We start from the raw sequence: 17,185 nt of genomic DNA on the forward strand, positions 1-17,185 counted from the left end.
CCAGCATCCAACATTACCAGCTTTGAGGAATTAATGTCACTATTCTAATTGGGACAACTTTAATCCTTGGGAGTTTGGTTCATGACACCTCAACAATATTCTCAGACAGATGGCAAGGGAGTTTTAACCCCAGCTTTCTGGTTGACTCCCCACCCAGCCTACTCTCAATCTGTTTGACAGTATACCTCTGTCAACTTCTTATCCACATACCACTCCAGAAACTAGCAAACTCTCCTTCAAAAATTGCCCTGTGCTTTTTCTTCTAGATTACTGTCATTCTAAACCAGGTGTCTCCAAAGTAGAGGATGGGAGGTGATCTCCAAGGGTATGGGAAGGAAATATTATAATTTCTAATTGTATTTACTTGCCTCATTCTTTTGTTTCTATTTTTGTGTATCTTAAATGCAAACAGCTTGCTACTAAGCAAGTATGTGATTATAATCTATACATATACAGATATTGCAGGTGTGAGCAAAAACTATTTTCCTGATATTGCAATGTCAAGAATGTTTGAAGCTTATTGGCCTAGCCAATCACAATGGCTTATACCAACAGACCCAACTATTCTGGAAGCTGAGGCAGCTGGATCACCTGAGACCAGGAATTGAAGGCTACCATGGGCAACCAACATAGCAAGATCTTACCTCTTAAAACAAAACAAAACAAAATACCCTATTGGACTAAATAGTAACACTTTTGTTCCTAAATCTCCTTGGTGGTCTATGGTCAATTCAATTAAATTCATGTATTATAGTTGTTTGGGTCATAAAATGTTTTCTATTTGTATACTATTTAGATAGTAACAACATTCTTACTCCTAAAATCATATTTCATTCTTACCTTTCCTATTATATATTTTAAATTATTTTCATTCAGACCTACTCTAAAGGGCATTTTCACAGATTAAAGTATATATTTCTTTGTCTTTAACTCAAAATTAAAATAAGTAATAAAACATTCTTTAAAAATAAATGACATTTACCTGGGTGTGGTGACACATACCTTTAATCTCAGTACTCACGAGGCAGAGGCAGGCACATACGTGAGTTCCAGGCCAGCAAATTTTTAAGACAATTTTTCCTTTTTTTCACATTTAAAAATTTTATTTTATAGGTATGAGTGTTTTGCCTACATGTATGTTAAGTGTACCCATGTCATGCAGTGCCCTCGGAGGTCAGAAGACAATGTGGGATCCCCTGGAACTGAAGTTACACAGACAGTTGTTAACCATTATGTGGCTGCTAAGAAATGAACTCGGGTCCTCTGCAAAAGCATCCAGTGCTCTTAACTGCCAAGCTATCTCCCTAGCTCCAAAGTCACATTTTTAAACACGGGAATGTAGTACTACTTATAAAGTACAGGCATTGTTGTAAGTTCTTTCTAATTTAATGTTTGTGACACTTAAAATATATAAATGATACTCAATTTTAATAAAATAAATTATAAATATTAGGATTTACTAATAGATGGAAGAAACTTTCCAAAAAATATATTTATTTACGTATTGATTTTCTGTGTACATGTGTATGCCTGAGTATATGTATGTGTACCACATTCATCCAGGACCCTCAGAGGCCAGAAGAGAGCATCAGATCCCCTGGAGCTGAAAATCAAACCTGAGGCCTCTGTAAGAATAGCAAATGCTCTTAACCACTGAGCCATCTCTCCAGCCCCAGGGAAAAAAAATACTATTTTTTCAAAGAATCATTTTCTTTTTAAATTTATTTTTATTATTTTTTAATTATATGTACATGGGGGTGGTGGTATATATACAAGAGTGCAGGAGTCCAAGTAGTCCAGAAGAGTGTCAGATCCCCTGGAGCTGGAATTACAGGAGGCTATGAGTCACCTGATGTGGGTGCTGTCCTCTGCAAAAGCAGTAGGCTCTCTCAACCACTGAGTCATCTCTCCAGGCCCCTCGGTACTGTTTTCTGTAAAGAGGTTCTAAAGGGAAATCATTATCCTCTGGTACTTCCTTTCTTCATCTACTTGTTCTCAAGGTATCCAGTTATTGTGTGGCCTTGAACAGGACAGGCAACATTAACTCCCTATGCCTAATCTACATTAAGTTCATTCTACATGCCAGAAATGTTCTTGACTGAGAAATATAGGGGTGAAGACAAAAGTCCTATTCGCAAGCAGCCCATTAGGCAATTCCAAGAAGGCAAAGGATTATGATATTAGCCCCCACACGCCCGACCCAGGGCTAGAATCAAACCAAAGCCTTGCCCGTGCTAGTTAAGCATTTTACCACTGCATTACATACCCCCAGACTCTAAAGTAGCCACTATTATTTTCCAAAATGAAGGGCTACTTTAGTTATTGTTTTCTTAGTCCTATTTTAAAGGCGGATTTTACCTGGCTGTAAATGTGTCTTAGGTAGTGAAAAACAGGCAGAAAAGGAGACAAATTATTGATGAAAATGTGACCCAAGTAAGTACATATGCCCTCTACGTCTCCTTGCTGTAAAACTCTATGTATCTTGCCAGACAGTGGGGATAAGGCATCATAACCAGAAATAAGGTCCTGCAAATGACTTTTTGATGGACAGCATCCCATTGAGCTCTGGTTCCTCACAGCACTTTTCAATGATGCTGATGTAGGTCTATTTACACCTGGAGGTTTCAGCTGACATACTGTACTGCAGAGAGTCTGACAGCTGCAAAATCCAACTGCAGTGCAACTTAATCCCTAATGATACAGTTCATTTCCAAGCTGCCCTCACAGGACCTGCCATGAGCCATCCTTTTATTTATTCAAAATGATTATATAATCACACCCTTCACTTTCTACAGTCACCACCATTTCACAGAAAGTATTCCTCAGACAGCATGCCTCAGAGCACAGAATTTAAAACCACCAGAAGGAGGATAAAAGAATCCTGCTGGATCCAAAGTAAACACGTGAAAGAAATGGTAACAGGAACTCTCAGGAGAGTATGTCCCTCATAAACACCTTAGATCTCATCACAAACACCTCACTAAATCCAAATGTCTGAGACAGAAGTGCATCTACACTACACCACAGGGGTTGCAAATACTGTGGGTTACCACTGGATCCTGGACATGCCTTAGTACCTCAAAAATGTTCACTGGAGCCTGTACCATCCATTTCCTAATAGAATTGTTTCATACCATTCTTCCAAAAATAAAGAAAATATGTATGTAACAAGATGTCTCAGTTTGCTTGCTATCTAAAAGCAGGGTGGTCGGCCTTGATCTGACCTCACGGGTGGGCTTTGAGTCAGACAAATAGTCAAGCCTCCTCCTCCCTGTACCCAGGCATCTCCATCCAGTCGGGGGTTCCTGGCTGCAAACTCAGTGGATAACCCCCTCAGGCAGGAGACAGGAACACTCAGGAGGTAGATGAGAAAGGGGGTAGGTTGAGCTGCTCAGCACTGTCTCAGATCCAGCCCCTTCAGCCACAGGTCCCAATCTAGTAAGTATCTACAGACAACACAGACTCCCCACACACTGAGCCCTCGTGCCTCTTTATAAACTCCAGCCCCTCCTGGACCCTCTACCAGTTCTATTACAGATGTATGAGTCCAGACACTGGAGGCCATACCCTTCTATCACACTTTGATCCATGTCATCTCATCACTTCCCCCAAACCCCACTACTTTTCTCTCATCATGTACCCTTCCTACCTCCATCAACAATTGCCTCCCTCCCCTTCCCCCAACAGCTTCTAGAAACTTCTGTTTTTTCAGCTCCCTGGGGCAAGAGGATCTGGCTGCTCTAGCTTCTGCCACTTTCTGGATGTGTGACCTTGGGCTAATCTCTTTAAATCCAAGACCCCTCATCTGTGCAGCAGGGCTGACCTCATCCCTGAAAGTAAGGATGAAATGAAAACAATGCTTATATAAAGCACTTAGCAAAATCCCTAGCACTCATTCAAATATTTACTAAGTGCCTGTATTGCAATGGAAAAGGTTTGTAACTGGTAATACCTATTATTTCCTCCCTTCACTATCTTACTTTTTATGATGGTAAAATAGGTATAAAATATATATTCGCATGGTTCTTCAGCCATCCCCACCAGCAATGTATGTATGCACAGAACTTTTCCACTTTCCACTGGAGCTCTGTGTAATCTCTCAAATCATTCTGCTTTCTTCAGTCTTTCAGTAGAGGTGCTGGCTCTAACTCAGCTCCAGGCAGGCAGCACCTTCTCCAGCCCATGTCTCCTCTCACCACATGTAAAAACTGTGCCTCCTTTGGGGCTCTCATATTCAAGGTTATGCCACTCTCTACCTCCAAATTTCAGCTGATACCTACCTACTTCTGTTAACTTCTCATTCACCAAGAAAACGGGGTAGAGTAGTTCTTCAGTTGAAATTTTCTGTCCTTTTTCTTGAGAGATGTATGTTTGTGCTCACAATCAGCTCCTAAAGAAACAAGAGCACAGGGGACAACCTGGATTAGAATCTCAACTCTTTTTAAATGATTTTTATTGCATTTTGTGCATTTCATATAAAAGATCTTAATCAAATTTAGGCCCCCTCCCCCATCCATACCACTATTAGAGTTCCAAAACTGGTCACACACAAAGAACATACATCTGAGAGGTACCCAGCCCTAAGTGACACACCTGCAGTGGAACCTCGACACCTAAGGCTCATGGAACACAGTGGAACAGGGGATAGAGAGAATACTAATCTATTCCTCAACTCTCCAGAGAAGGTTTCTCATACAATAGAGTGTGAGAGACACAGAAGACCACAACTGGCCAAGTTTTAGAAAACAAGAGACTACAGAGTGTGTGTCCCTGGATAGGACTCCTCTATTAAACCTCACCCACTCCATGGCTCAGGGACCGTTGAGGAAATGGGGGTTCAGAAAGATTGTAAGAGCCAGGGTTGGTGCATGAACTCAGGAAACAGAGGCTTTCGGGCCTCTGGGAACTTGCTCATATGAACTTGGAACAATGGTGATAGCATGCACAAGACCCATGCCGACTCAATCAGACAAAAACCCAACTCCATTTTTGACTCATTGTGTGACCTGAAACAATTTCTTCCCCTCTCTAGGCCTTGATACCTCATCTATGAAGATAAGCCAGAGAGGGGCTGTTGACAAATGGACAATTGAAAGCACTTAGAACAATGCCCAGCATATGAAGAGATGGCAAATGCCACTCATCATTAACAGTGTACTTATGCACCCCCGGTCCTTGGGTTCCTAACTTTAGGCTTTATTCCCAGGCACATCTCATTGTCAACAATGTCATTCCATGCTTGTGTTTCCTAGCCACAAGCTCCTGTCCTTCCAGCCCTCAGAGCTCCTCTCCCAAGGTCCTTCCTTGTCTTTGATGGTTCTTGAGTGAACCCTGTTCTTCAATCCTTGACCTCCTGGACTCTATCACTAGTCATTGGCCTCAGCCCCATGGCCAGCATCCTCTACATTCTGCAGCCTTCTTCATTGGTCACATGGTGGGAATCAGCACCAAGATTCAGTCTCTCAGCTATGCTCCAAGCCCCAAAGACCATAGAGACAAGTTGTGTCACCAAACAGAAATGCCAGAGCCCTGCAATTCTGAGACCCAGAAAAGTCCTCAGGAGCCCAGAAAAGAGCCCCACGCATCCCCTTCAACAACTGCCCCACATTTCCTTCATTTTATCCCACTCTGCTTCAGCAAAAGCCCTTTCCTCCTACTTCACTCAGAGAACTAAAGCCAGTAGGGTTGATATGCCTCCCAAAACTCTCTGCCTCTGTTCCTCACTACCTGACTCAGTCAGCAGCATCTTGGTTTTTCCTGCTCACTCTAATTCCAAACTAACCAGTCCTGCACCTCTTTTTCAGGTCCTGACCACTGCACTCCCCTCTCCAGCCACACTTACCTAAGCATACCAGCCATTCACAACTCATGCCTGCCCGTGCTCCCTTTCGGCTAGTTCACAGCTCACTCTGGGTGTCTCCGTCTGTCTGCCTAATCCCACCTCACCTGGACATTCCTTCAGATGCAGCGCAGCACAAAAATCACATTCTCCAGGAAACCTACCCTCACTGCTCCACTCTCCTCTAACCTTCCTACCCCTCCACGAACACTTCACTATTTCTCTGCTTATGTCTCTCTATTGGGGAGCAGAGCCATGCCTGGTACGGTGTGTCAATAACTGCTGGATATTAATAAAGCACTGAGTACTCCAGACCCTGCTTTCTGCTCTGATATGCTTTATTGGGATGTTTTATTAAAAGCTTCAGTTAAGATTCATAACCCACCACTTACATATGATGCCTTACATTTACTTCCTCTGATCTAGATTGGGAAACAGCCCCTGCCCTTGCCTTCCCAGAAATAATACATCCCTTTGATGAAAGAAAAGACCAGACACAAAAACACCACTTCCTCCTCAACAAAAACAAAAAAACTGAAAAGTGCAAGACTGTTTATAAAAATACCCATCTGACACTGGCTAAGGTTGGGATAAGATGCAGTTCTGTGAGCCTGAGAAAAGGAAGTTTACTTTGGATGGTTGTTTGGGGGAGGCAATCATATCCACATGCTGCACAAGAAAATTGAGAAAAACAATAAATCTCAGGGCTATCTATCTATAAGGCAAAGGAGGAAGAAGAAACAGTTAACTCCAGTGGAAATTTACTTCCTTTGTCTTGTTTTACTTCTGGTATGGATACCATACTAATTTCTCAATAGTAACTTATGACAATTTTTATAGGAAATAATTTCAAAGGGCCCAGGGAGCTGTAGATGGTACCTCAGGGGCCCATCTGTTTAAGGATGAAAGCTTAGCACACACCATTACATCACTCTGACCTTCCTCAGTAACTTCCTGACAAAATCTAGACGTTTGCTCGGTCAACAAGATATTTGTGTTTGTCTCCAGCCTCAGGCTTTGGTTCCTGATTTAGTTTTAAAATCATTATGCACCCAAACTGAATGGAGCCACTGTTAGCAGCTGGAAGGCCATCCTCTGGGCATAGTCCCAGCTCTGTGAGCTCCTCAGTGACTGCTCTCCTTTCTGCATAATCGCACTCTCTGATGGATGTGGGGGATCATCCTCCTACCCCCTTCCAAGCTAAAGCTGCTCTCCTGCTATCCTATTTCCTCAGGCAACCCCCAGAAAGGGAAGAAGGATGTGGGAAGGTAGGCCTTAAGCTCTCCCCAGATAAATGGGAGCTAATACATTCCAACTTCAGCGCAGCACTGTCCCATGTTGGACTCCCAACCCCTCAGTGTCCTCCATGCTGCCCCATGCCAGGAGAATAGCTGTCATTTCTTGGACACTCACAGACTCCACAGCATCCCAGAACCCACACATATAGCTACATGTCAGTCAAACATGCTCACAAGAACACACACATGTGATCACCCTAGGATGCAGCAACAAAACCTACATCCTTTCTAACTCTTCAACCTCCTCTACACTCTATAGGGCACAATTGCAAATGTAAGGTCAACCATGAAGTGCCTGATATTTGCTGGACAAAAACCTTGCAGAGCTATTTGGAAAGAAGGGGATGAGTATGGCAGATGGGAACAAGAGAGAGTAATGGGGGCTTGAATATGATCAAACTGCAATATGTACATGTATGGAAATGTCATAATGAAATTCATTATTATATATAATTTATATACGCTAACAAAAACACTTTAAAAGGAAATTGTTCTTTAAACAAGTTGGGTTGGGGGACATATGTATTGATGTTTGCAACTTTGAAATACTTTCTAAAATCAGATGGACTGATGGGCAAGTATGTAATATAAGCAAAGAGGGCACAATCCTAGTTGTAGAGCCCGTGTCTCTTCCTTTCGGTTTTCCCCATTTGAATGTTTTCACAATAAAACATTAGGGAAAAGGTTTTTAGACCCTTTAAAAAAATTAAGACTTCATCTGAGTTTCACTAGTTTGCCACTAATGTCCTTTTTCTGCTCGTGGCTTCAGATCCAGGACCCCATGTTGTTACTGGTCCTATCTCCTTGGTAAACAGTTTTTCCATATTTCCTTGTTTTTTCATGACCTTGACAGTCTTGAGAAGTACTTGTCAAGTATTTTGTAAAATGTTCTTCAAAGGGTTTTGTCTGGTCTTTTCCTAATAGATGAACTGGAATGTGGTCTGGGGGAGATGGCAGTCAAGCACCCCCAAACACTATGTGCACACACACAAAATGTGCTACAAACTACGTTAACTTTGACTCAGGCTAAGGGGCAGCTGTTTGTTTCTCTGCTATAAATTTACTTTTCCTTTCCCATATGCTACCCTTTACAAGTAAGTCACAAAATTCAGCCACAGTCTACCCTCAACAATCTGGAGGGAATGAGAACTTAAGCTCTCTAGCTTCTGAAGAAAAAAGTATCTATAAAAATTATTTGAAATTTTTCTATAAGATGTATCCTGTCTTAGTATAAATTTTTATATCATACAAATGCATATATTATACATTGGATTATTATGCGGTACCACACTATTTTGTTGCTAAAGTTAGCTCTGGCTATTAAGAGCTCCTTGAAGTTGGCTCCTAGCTCCCTTTGACATGCCCACATCCTTTGTTTTTTGAGCACTTCCTTATTTTCTGGCAATGCAAGATGCTCTGGATCTATAATTATCCATTTCTCCAAGGAGTCCTGGTTACTGGAGAATGGTACCCATGGAACCAAGATCTGGGCATGCTTATTGCTACTGGAGTGTCGTTGCTGCTAAGCCCTCATCATACCCATGAGTATATATCAACCCAGTTACAACAGTTCCTTATCTGCAACTATTTCTGGATGGATATTGGGCTAAACCCAAGTTTACACACTTAAGTCTCCAACTCTAATTCCATCCATATGGTTCGTTCCAGCCTTCTCCTTTGCTTACCTGTGACTGCCTGCTTATCAGCCACCATCTCTTAACTCTGTTTCTCCCCTGTAAGTTCAGAGTTGTTAACCCATTCCCCATGAGAAACTTTACTAACAATGATGCACTGTGTTTATCATTTCATCTTTAGATTTGCACTCACAAAACCATTTTCCAAAGTGACTAGGCACTAAGCCTTGTGCCACAACTCTTCAGTGGCTATGCCACATAGGTATAACACAGGTAGACTCTTGAATCATAGTCTGCATCTCAACACATATACCTGACACTAACACAAACACAAATGGCTATTTTCTGGTGTCTAATCTGAAGATATTCATGTTCTTTAGTGCATAACTTATCTACCTACCTAAGTACTTTATTTTTTATGTGTATGAGTATGTTGCCTTCATGTAAGTGCACCCTTGTTGTATAATGCCCACGGAGGTCAGAAGAGGCTGTTGTATCCTCTGGAGCTGGAGTTACAGACGGTTGCCATTGGTGCTGGGATTCAAACCTAGGTCAGCAGCCAGTACTCTTAACTGCTGAGTCATCTCTCCATTCCCTAACTACCTATTTAAATCCCCAACATCACTTCCTAAGGGCATACATATTCTTGTTTTTTATTCATATTTTTTGTTATTTTATGTGTACAAGTGTTTTGCCTGAATGTCTGTAAGTGTACCACATGTGTGCAATGCCCACAAAGATCAGAAGAGCATGATGAATCCCCTAGAACTGGAGTTACACATGGTTGTTAGCAACCATGTGGGTGCTGGGAACTGAATGCAGGTCCCTTAACTGCTGAACCACCTCTCCAGCCCATGTTCTATTTTATCCTTAATGCTATGATACTTACATTTGAGGGTATCCCTCTGATACTCAATTCAGTATGGGACAAGAGAGATTGCTCAGATATTAATAAGATGAACACAGTCCACAGATTTATTCAAAGAAACTGTGTTAATTTGATGCAAGATAATTTTCATGGCAATATTACCTAAAATTCAGTAATGATAGTTACAACAGTAATGTTATACCTAACAGGCTAAAAATGAATCAATCATTAGGAATCATTTGACAAATACATATTAATATGAGATCAAAAACATACCATATTTGTATGCAAAAATATAAAACTAGCAAAATATGGCATATTAGTTAACATATGTCTGTGAAAAGAAAAACACTGAAGGACATACACCAAACTATTTTTAAGCTCCTTTTTTTCCTTCTCTTTAAACTAAAAGTGAAGGAGTGGGGACTGACGTGTGGAACTCATTACAGAAGATTCTTTTAAGACACGGAGTGTTGGTCCTAACAAAGATCAACAGCTGTGTACTAAGCCAGGCACAGCATCCAGGACAGGCTAGACGGGAGAGGCACAGAACAAAACGAAAAGACCCAAGGAGTATGCCCTCCAGTCAGCTGTCACCTAGGAGGAACATCCCAAGGCAGGATGTGGGTACAGAGCTACGCATTTCCTATGGACAGAGAGCAAGAGTGCAACTGGGAGCTGTCTAGAGAGGAGTCGTAAGAAATGTGGGATTTAAAGGAAAGATTTAAATGGAGCAGGAGAAAAGAGAGGAAGCAAAGTGAATAGGAACAAGTCTTAATAAAAACTACCAGTTTTGCCTAGAAAATGTCTCATTAACTACTCCATGAAAACCCTCAAAGATCCTGGGCCTGCCTACATGCCATACCCTGGGAGGAGAGGGAGGATTACCTGTAGGATCCGCTTAGTGTCAAAGATCTAATAAAGTTCAAGTGGCTAATATCAGCAGCCTCAAAATGCATTATGAGAGATTAACATTTTAACATTGGAATTTACCCTCCACCTCTTAAAAAGTGCTGTGTAAGAGAAACTATCACAGGTACATGCTAATCTTCTATTATACTGAAGGCTTAATGGCAGTAAAACAACTCTCAGTTTGAAGTAATTTTCAGTACATAACATTGAGCCCAGCAGCCAGCCTCCACTCCCAATCACACAAGGGTAAACAGAACTACTTTATACAGAGTAGTATAATGTATAAAGTAGTATAAAGCTGCCTCCAGGGAACCCCTGTTATGACTGTGAGGGCTTGGGGAGAATTAGTATGTGCTGAACACATAACCAGAGAAGGCAAGGTACCTTATACTTGATCATTTCCTTCAATCCAACAACCAGCAAAGCAAAGACTACATAGTAAATACACACAACTCAGTGTTGGAGCGCTTTCCTAGCATGCACAAGGCCTTGGGTTCAATCCTAGTACTGGGGCGACGGGGGCGGGGGGGGCGACATGGGACGGAATACGGATGGACAGACTCCGTCTGGAAGTGACAATAACCTCACACTAAGATCTAGCTCCAATACTGTCATCTTCCCACTTAGGGTGGCTTCATATGCTTTAGCAAACATTAAAGGCAAGCTTTAATATAACAGTATCACTGGCTATTGAAAATGCTATCTGATCAATTCCCGTTTTAAGTAGTTGTCATTTTTCAAAATAATTCACACAAAATGCCAAGATTTCAAGCTTAAAATCTGAAGCATAAACCAGACATGGTGGAACGTGTCTGTAATTCCAGCACTCAGGAGGTAGACAAGAAGATCACAAGTTCTAGACCTCAACTATACACAGTTCAAGGCCAGCTTGAACCATATGATCTTATTAAAAAAAAAAAAAAAAAAAAAGCACCCCCCCCCCAAAAAAAAACCAAACAAAAGTCATATTCTCAAATCTCAGCACAGTAAAGATAACACTTTGGGAGGCTGAGGCAGCAGGATTACAAGTTCCAGGCCAGCCCAGGCTACAGAGCAAGACCCTATGGGGGGGGGGGGGGAACAAAAAAAAAAAAACTCAAACTGAAACACAGACATCAGGATCAGCTTGTTTCTTCTTTAGGGAGGACAAACCTAGATTGTATTCTAAGAATAAGTTATCCTCCCTTCCCTTTCCTTCCCACCCACCCCTCCCCATACCCAATAAAGATTCTATTGTACAGTTAAGAGCAAAAATAATTATTTGATCTATAAACCATAAAAAAGCTTAGGCCGGGTTCTGCCCATTTATAATCTCTCATGTTCTGAGATGGACTCTCTGGAAGGTTAAAATTAGATCAGTGTAGTGTACATTATGTCCAAACCAATAGGAAAGCTTTGCATTAAAATGATTTCATCTTTTTGCACATATGTTAAGTGACTGAAAGAGACACCACTGTGGAGTTCAGGATGTACCACTCCAAAATATGACTATAGGGTACAAGAATATCACCTCTTCACACACTCTGGTTTGGTTATTCTGAGAAATAGTTCTGAGAAGTTGTCCTTTTGTTAAAGAATGAGCATAAAAAGAAAACATACATCAGTAAAGAAGCCTGCTCCAGACAACTTTCATTATACAGAAGCCTTTCCTGCATTAGAAGACAGTCTCTATTCCCTCTCAGAGCCCGCTTCCAACACCCACTAGAAGCCCCCAGCAACTATTCTAAAGTTCAGGATGCCACATAAGCTTCATTGATCTGCCTCTTCTCATCCCTTATTATGTGAGACTATTGTGCCTGCATACATACTTAAGTATGTATTTTCCCCACTAATCTGTTCTGTGTCAACTTGATTCATAGCCCAATCCAAGAATCTAGGTAGGTGGAAGGAAGCCATGCTCTCATCCCTATACCATCAGACACTCATTGTAGATACCCACCTGTCACAGCTGAGCACTGTCCACACTGTGACATTAGCATGCTACTTCTACTTAGTAAAAGCAATTCAGGACAATTAGACAAGTCTGAAATGGGTTCTGGAAGATAACCTTCAGAAATGTTAACAAAAATAATCTGAGTTGAGCCCTGGGAGGTTGAACCCTGGAAAGGAAATGTTTGTGGGTTTGGTGTTTTTTTTGTTTTTTAGGACTGAGGAAACTGTTTTGTGTTTATTTAAAAAATGAATTATGTAAAATATTAATAATAAAAATAGTATAAAAGTGTTTTTTTAAAAGAAAACTGTTCAAGCCTATCAACTAAAAATCATCCAGCTTTTATATATATATATACATATATATATATATGCACTTAAATGGGTATTAAGCTGGCATATAGTAAACATGTTAAAAATATATAATGCAGGGGCCAGTGAGATAGCTCAGTAGGCCTGATGACTTCAGGTCAATTCCCTGGACCCACATAGTAGAAAGAGAGAACCGATTCCCACGGGTTGTCCTCTGGCCTCCACGTGAGCCCTGTGGCACACACATGTGCATGCACATACAAAATAAATACAATGTAACTTTTTATAAGATATGCCATGTATATTTAATAAATAAATGTACTGCTACCATTTAGTAGATTACCCCTTCTCCATGGAGATACATTTCAAGACTCCCAGTGGATGCCTGAAGCCTGAGGCAGCACTGAAGCCTACTGTATTTCCGTATATTTGCATACCTAAAGTTTGATTTATAAATTAGTCACAGAGATTTAACAACTAATAACAAAACAATTGCAACATACTATGATAAGTTATGTGACTATGTCTATCCCTCTTGAAAGAATCAAGACAAATATTAGTATTTTTAGACCATGGCTGATGGTAAGTATCTGAAACCACAGATAGGCAGGACAGGGACACCAACATGTAGTGTCCTATGTACTGCTGCTTTTCAACTGAACAGTACACAGAAGACCTCTGTCCACGTTCCCACTGAGCTCCCTCTCCCCTGCACAGAGCTGCCTACTGGTAAAATATTTTAATTGTTATAATAGCAGAGCATCCATTGTATGTGTGGCTGGCTTTTCCTCCAAAGTCCTTTTGAAGTGAGTGTTTTCCAGGATGTTTTGCTAGTAAATGCTGCAGTAAAGATCTATATATGTGACATAACTTGGCATCTATATATGCGGCATAACTTTGCATACTTTTACAGTTATTTCATTGACATAAATTTCCAGAACTGTAATTTCTGGTTCAATGGTTTGCATGTAGCACCCTGATGGGATGCCTATAGAAGAAATGCCCCATTGAATCTCCTAACACTAGATGGGCGTTCTCATGTCCAGATCACTCTTATCATTCTTTTTAACAAAATCATCAGCACTCAGTGGGTACCGACTATATGCCAGATCCCATCTGAAAAGCTCTGTAGGTTTTAGCACCTAAACTTACAAGAACCCTGTGGGGGTGGGTGCCCAAAAACATATTGTACCTGCGTAACTGATGGGACACTAAGACCCAGATCCATGAAATGACTTGTTCAAGGTCACATAGCTTGTCAAATGTGCTAGTGGTATAAGAATCCAGTTCATTGCCAGAACACATGACAGCACTGAAGCTTCTCAAAAAAGATCAAAATCCTGGTTCGCTAAATAGAACTGAATCATCTCTTTCCACAGCAAAACCTACTTAAGATTCAATGGAAAGACTGATGGGCTGGAGGTCACGAGAATGCCTGAGTCCAACATCTTGCAGGTAGCTGCAGCCATGTGGTGAAGGCTGCTTCCCTGAGTCTTCTCTTGGCTGAAAACTGTCCTACCTACCAGCTCTACTTTAAAATGGGCCGCTTGCTTAGCATCCATTCTTTCCAGAATACCTGCTGAGACCTTTCTCTGTGCCCTGATTCTGATAACAAAGAGGCCAGGCCAGCCCCAAACATCAAAAAAGGGGTGAGCAACAAGTCCAAAAACCAACCCAGCTACCACAGAAAGCACAGGGCAAGTGAAGCTCAGAGCAGCACATGCTGCCCTACAAAACAGCAGCTACTGAAAACACCAAGGAGAACTACTCAACACCAGGGAAATACTTGCAGCCATATTAAAACAGAAGCTCCTAAGCCACCTATACTTTGGTTACAACTGTATTTTCAAAGACATATATGAAGGCTGGAAGGGCACAGAATCATAGCTGCTGCTTTAAACACATTATTCTTTTCTCTCCTTTCCCAAATATACAGAGCATCATTTAACATTTATAATTCTTAAAATATTTTAATTGCTGAGAGCACAGATGGAGGCATGATTAATTCAAACTGAAATAATGTATGTGAAAGGTGGAAACTCTAAAACTCCCCATGAATGGTGTTATTGTCAGAGCATGAAATAACCTGGAATTATGCATAATACCATCACAGAGCCATAGCACAGGTTATTTTTATGTTCTGCCACTTGGTTTCAGCTCACCTGATAATGCACACCATTAATCATTTCTTTACAGTATTTTCTTACATTCTGGATCTTTTAATCTTAGTAAACTCTACATTTATATCCTAACTAGACGTTTACATGTAAGTATCATTAACATTTCATTAGTGGCAGTGCATTTCAATCCCTAACTTCCTCTGATCTTTTTTCCATTATGCTTCTGAAACCTATAACCAACATCCAACTTCTCGTGAACTCAATTCTACCAGATCCTCACAGCTATCTCACTGTCATAGGCCTGCACTCCTCATCCTCCTGGAGAGACACTATTCTACTCCTGCATCCTTCTCTGTCACTAGTGTCCCCCTTCACCAGCACTTACACTGAAACCTTGAACAGTATTCTAGACAATGCCTTCGTCCTCCTTCTCCACATCTCATCAACCACTGATCTGCCTTCACATTCCCCTCCACGCTTCCCACTCCTACCCAAGTTCAAGCTACCATATTACTCAACCATATTACTCTTCCTAGCTTCCTGGCCTCACTGCTATCCTTCCTAAATCTCTGCCCCTTACTACTAATCTGACCATGTCGTTCCTTCAAGCACTTCAGAGATTCCATCACCTATAGAATCAAGTCTCAGTTCTTCAACAAGGTCCATGAGGCTCACTAGTAACCTCTCCCCCCACCCCACCCCCCACATCCTGAGCTCTCAGGGCTCCTGTTCCAGGATTGCCTTCTTCCTGCAACCTATCTAACCCATTCAAGCTGAGTATAGCTCTGAGTAGTCCCATCTATTTCTCATGCTGTTGCTTTGGTTACAACCTATCTCACTTCAGTTCTTAATTCTTCAAATGAGGGATTAGGTATAACCTTATCTCAGATGCTTTGAAAGGATTTCTCAGGCCTCTGGGAGAGGAAATGCTCCTATTTCTGCTCCTGCCTCAGCCTAGGCCTTGGCACTTGACCTCCAATTGAGGAATTTGCATGTGTCAGCTTTGCCCACAGATTTTAAGTTCTTCCAGAACAGAAACCACATCTTAGTCATCATTGTAACTACCAGAGTTTTACACAACTCAATATGAAAGGGGTTCCAACAAAAAGAGAACTTCCAAACACCTACTATGTGCCAAAACCTACTTCAGATGTCTTGTATAAATATTATTTCTTGCTAAGTACAATGATCCCCCTTCTACAGATGAAGAAACAGAGACCTTAACGTTAAGAAACATCTGCAAGGGCATTGAGCTGGTGCTGAAACTTGAATCCAGTCACCGCTCCTTACATTATATTGTTGTCTTGAGTATTCTGATTCGCAAAGTGCTGTATACACAGCTCTGAAGGATAGAATGGCTTCATACTTAGACAACCCAAGGACACTATACTCTCCCAAAAATGTTAGACAAAAGCAATCTAGAATGAAGGTCTAAATGACAGAGAAACAAAGAATTTTATGAATAAATTTTGTAACCAGTACCTACAAACCTGCTTTTAGCACACCAAGACACGATGTTTCCAGGGGTTGTTCAAACTCCAAGAGGCACACAGTCTCAAGCAACCACGGTGGCCCTGCTTAATCCCATCAGTTTGCACCCCCATGAAGAGTCGGTGATATCCCAAATTTCTCTCCCCACTCAACTCTATAGTATCTATAGTACTACACTACTCAATGAAAGTGATCTTTGAATCAGGACTCAGAGGACCTAAAAGTTGATCACTTCTGGACAGACACAACAACCCCTGCAAGCATCTACTGGGGAACCTGTGCTGGAACTGGGCAGGACAAGAAAAGAAGGGTAGCACCACAAGGGATATGGGTTCAAGGTCATCTCCAAAATGGGAACAGTGGGTGACAATGCCAAGGCCCTTATGAGGACTGAATTGGACAGGCACCAGCAGGGCGCAGAGTAGAGGCTCAACTGGCTTCTTCTAAATGACTGAACAAGCAAGCAAGCAAAGCTTCCACCTGTCCTCAGCCCATCAGCTGGGAGCTGGGAAGCCTTGTCACTGAGGCAGGAAGTAGTAATGACAGTTAGCAAAGTTAAGAAGTTAGAGGAAGGCTCTTTTCCCTCACCCACATCAGAAAAATGAAGAGAACTAATCTAATCTGCAACAATTAATTCAAACCCTGTTGACTGGGAGAATCAAAGCAGCAAATAGTACTGCAAGTAACCAGGCACCAACAAAACTCAAAACGGAGGAGGAGACAGCAGGAGGAGGAGACTGGAGGAGGAGGAGGAGGAGACTGGGGGAGGGGGAGGAGGAGAC

The 17,185-nt window shown here is 41.5% G+C and overlaps 1 protein-coding gene across 4 annotated transcripts in view; it reads right to left on the minus strand.

The window, feature by feature from the left end:
- The window catches only part of Tanc1 (tetratricopeptide repeat, ankyrin repeat and coiled-coil containing 1), a 246,680-nt gene that overhangs the window by 205,870 nt on the left and 23,625 nt on the right, over positions 1 to 17,185 (minus strand). For all 4 annotated transcript variants that reach the window (XM_008826685.3, XM_008826683.3, XM_008826682.3 and 1 more), the window contains exon 2: positions 4,281 to 4,390. The gene's annotated coding sequence lies outside the window, so the exon portion shown is untranslated. The remainder of the gene's footprint in view (positions 1 to 4,280; positions 4,391 to 17,185) is intronic.

This window comes from Nannospalax galili, unplaced genomic scaffold (genome assembly GCF_000622305.1).
Source record: "Nannospalax galili isolate Female #2095 unplaced genomic scaffold, S.galili_v1.0 scaffold92, whole genome shotgun sequence".
Classification (NCBI taxonomy): Eukaryota; Metazoa; Chordata; class Mammalia; order Rodentia; family Spalacidae; genus Nannospalax; species Nannospalax galili.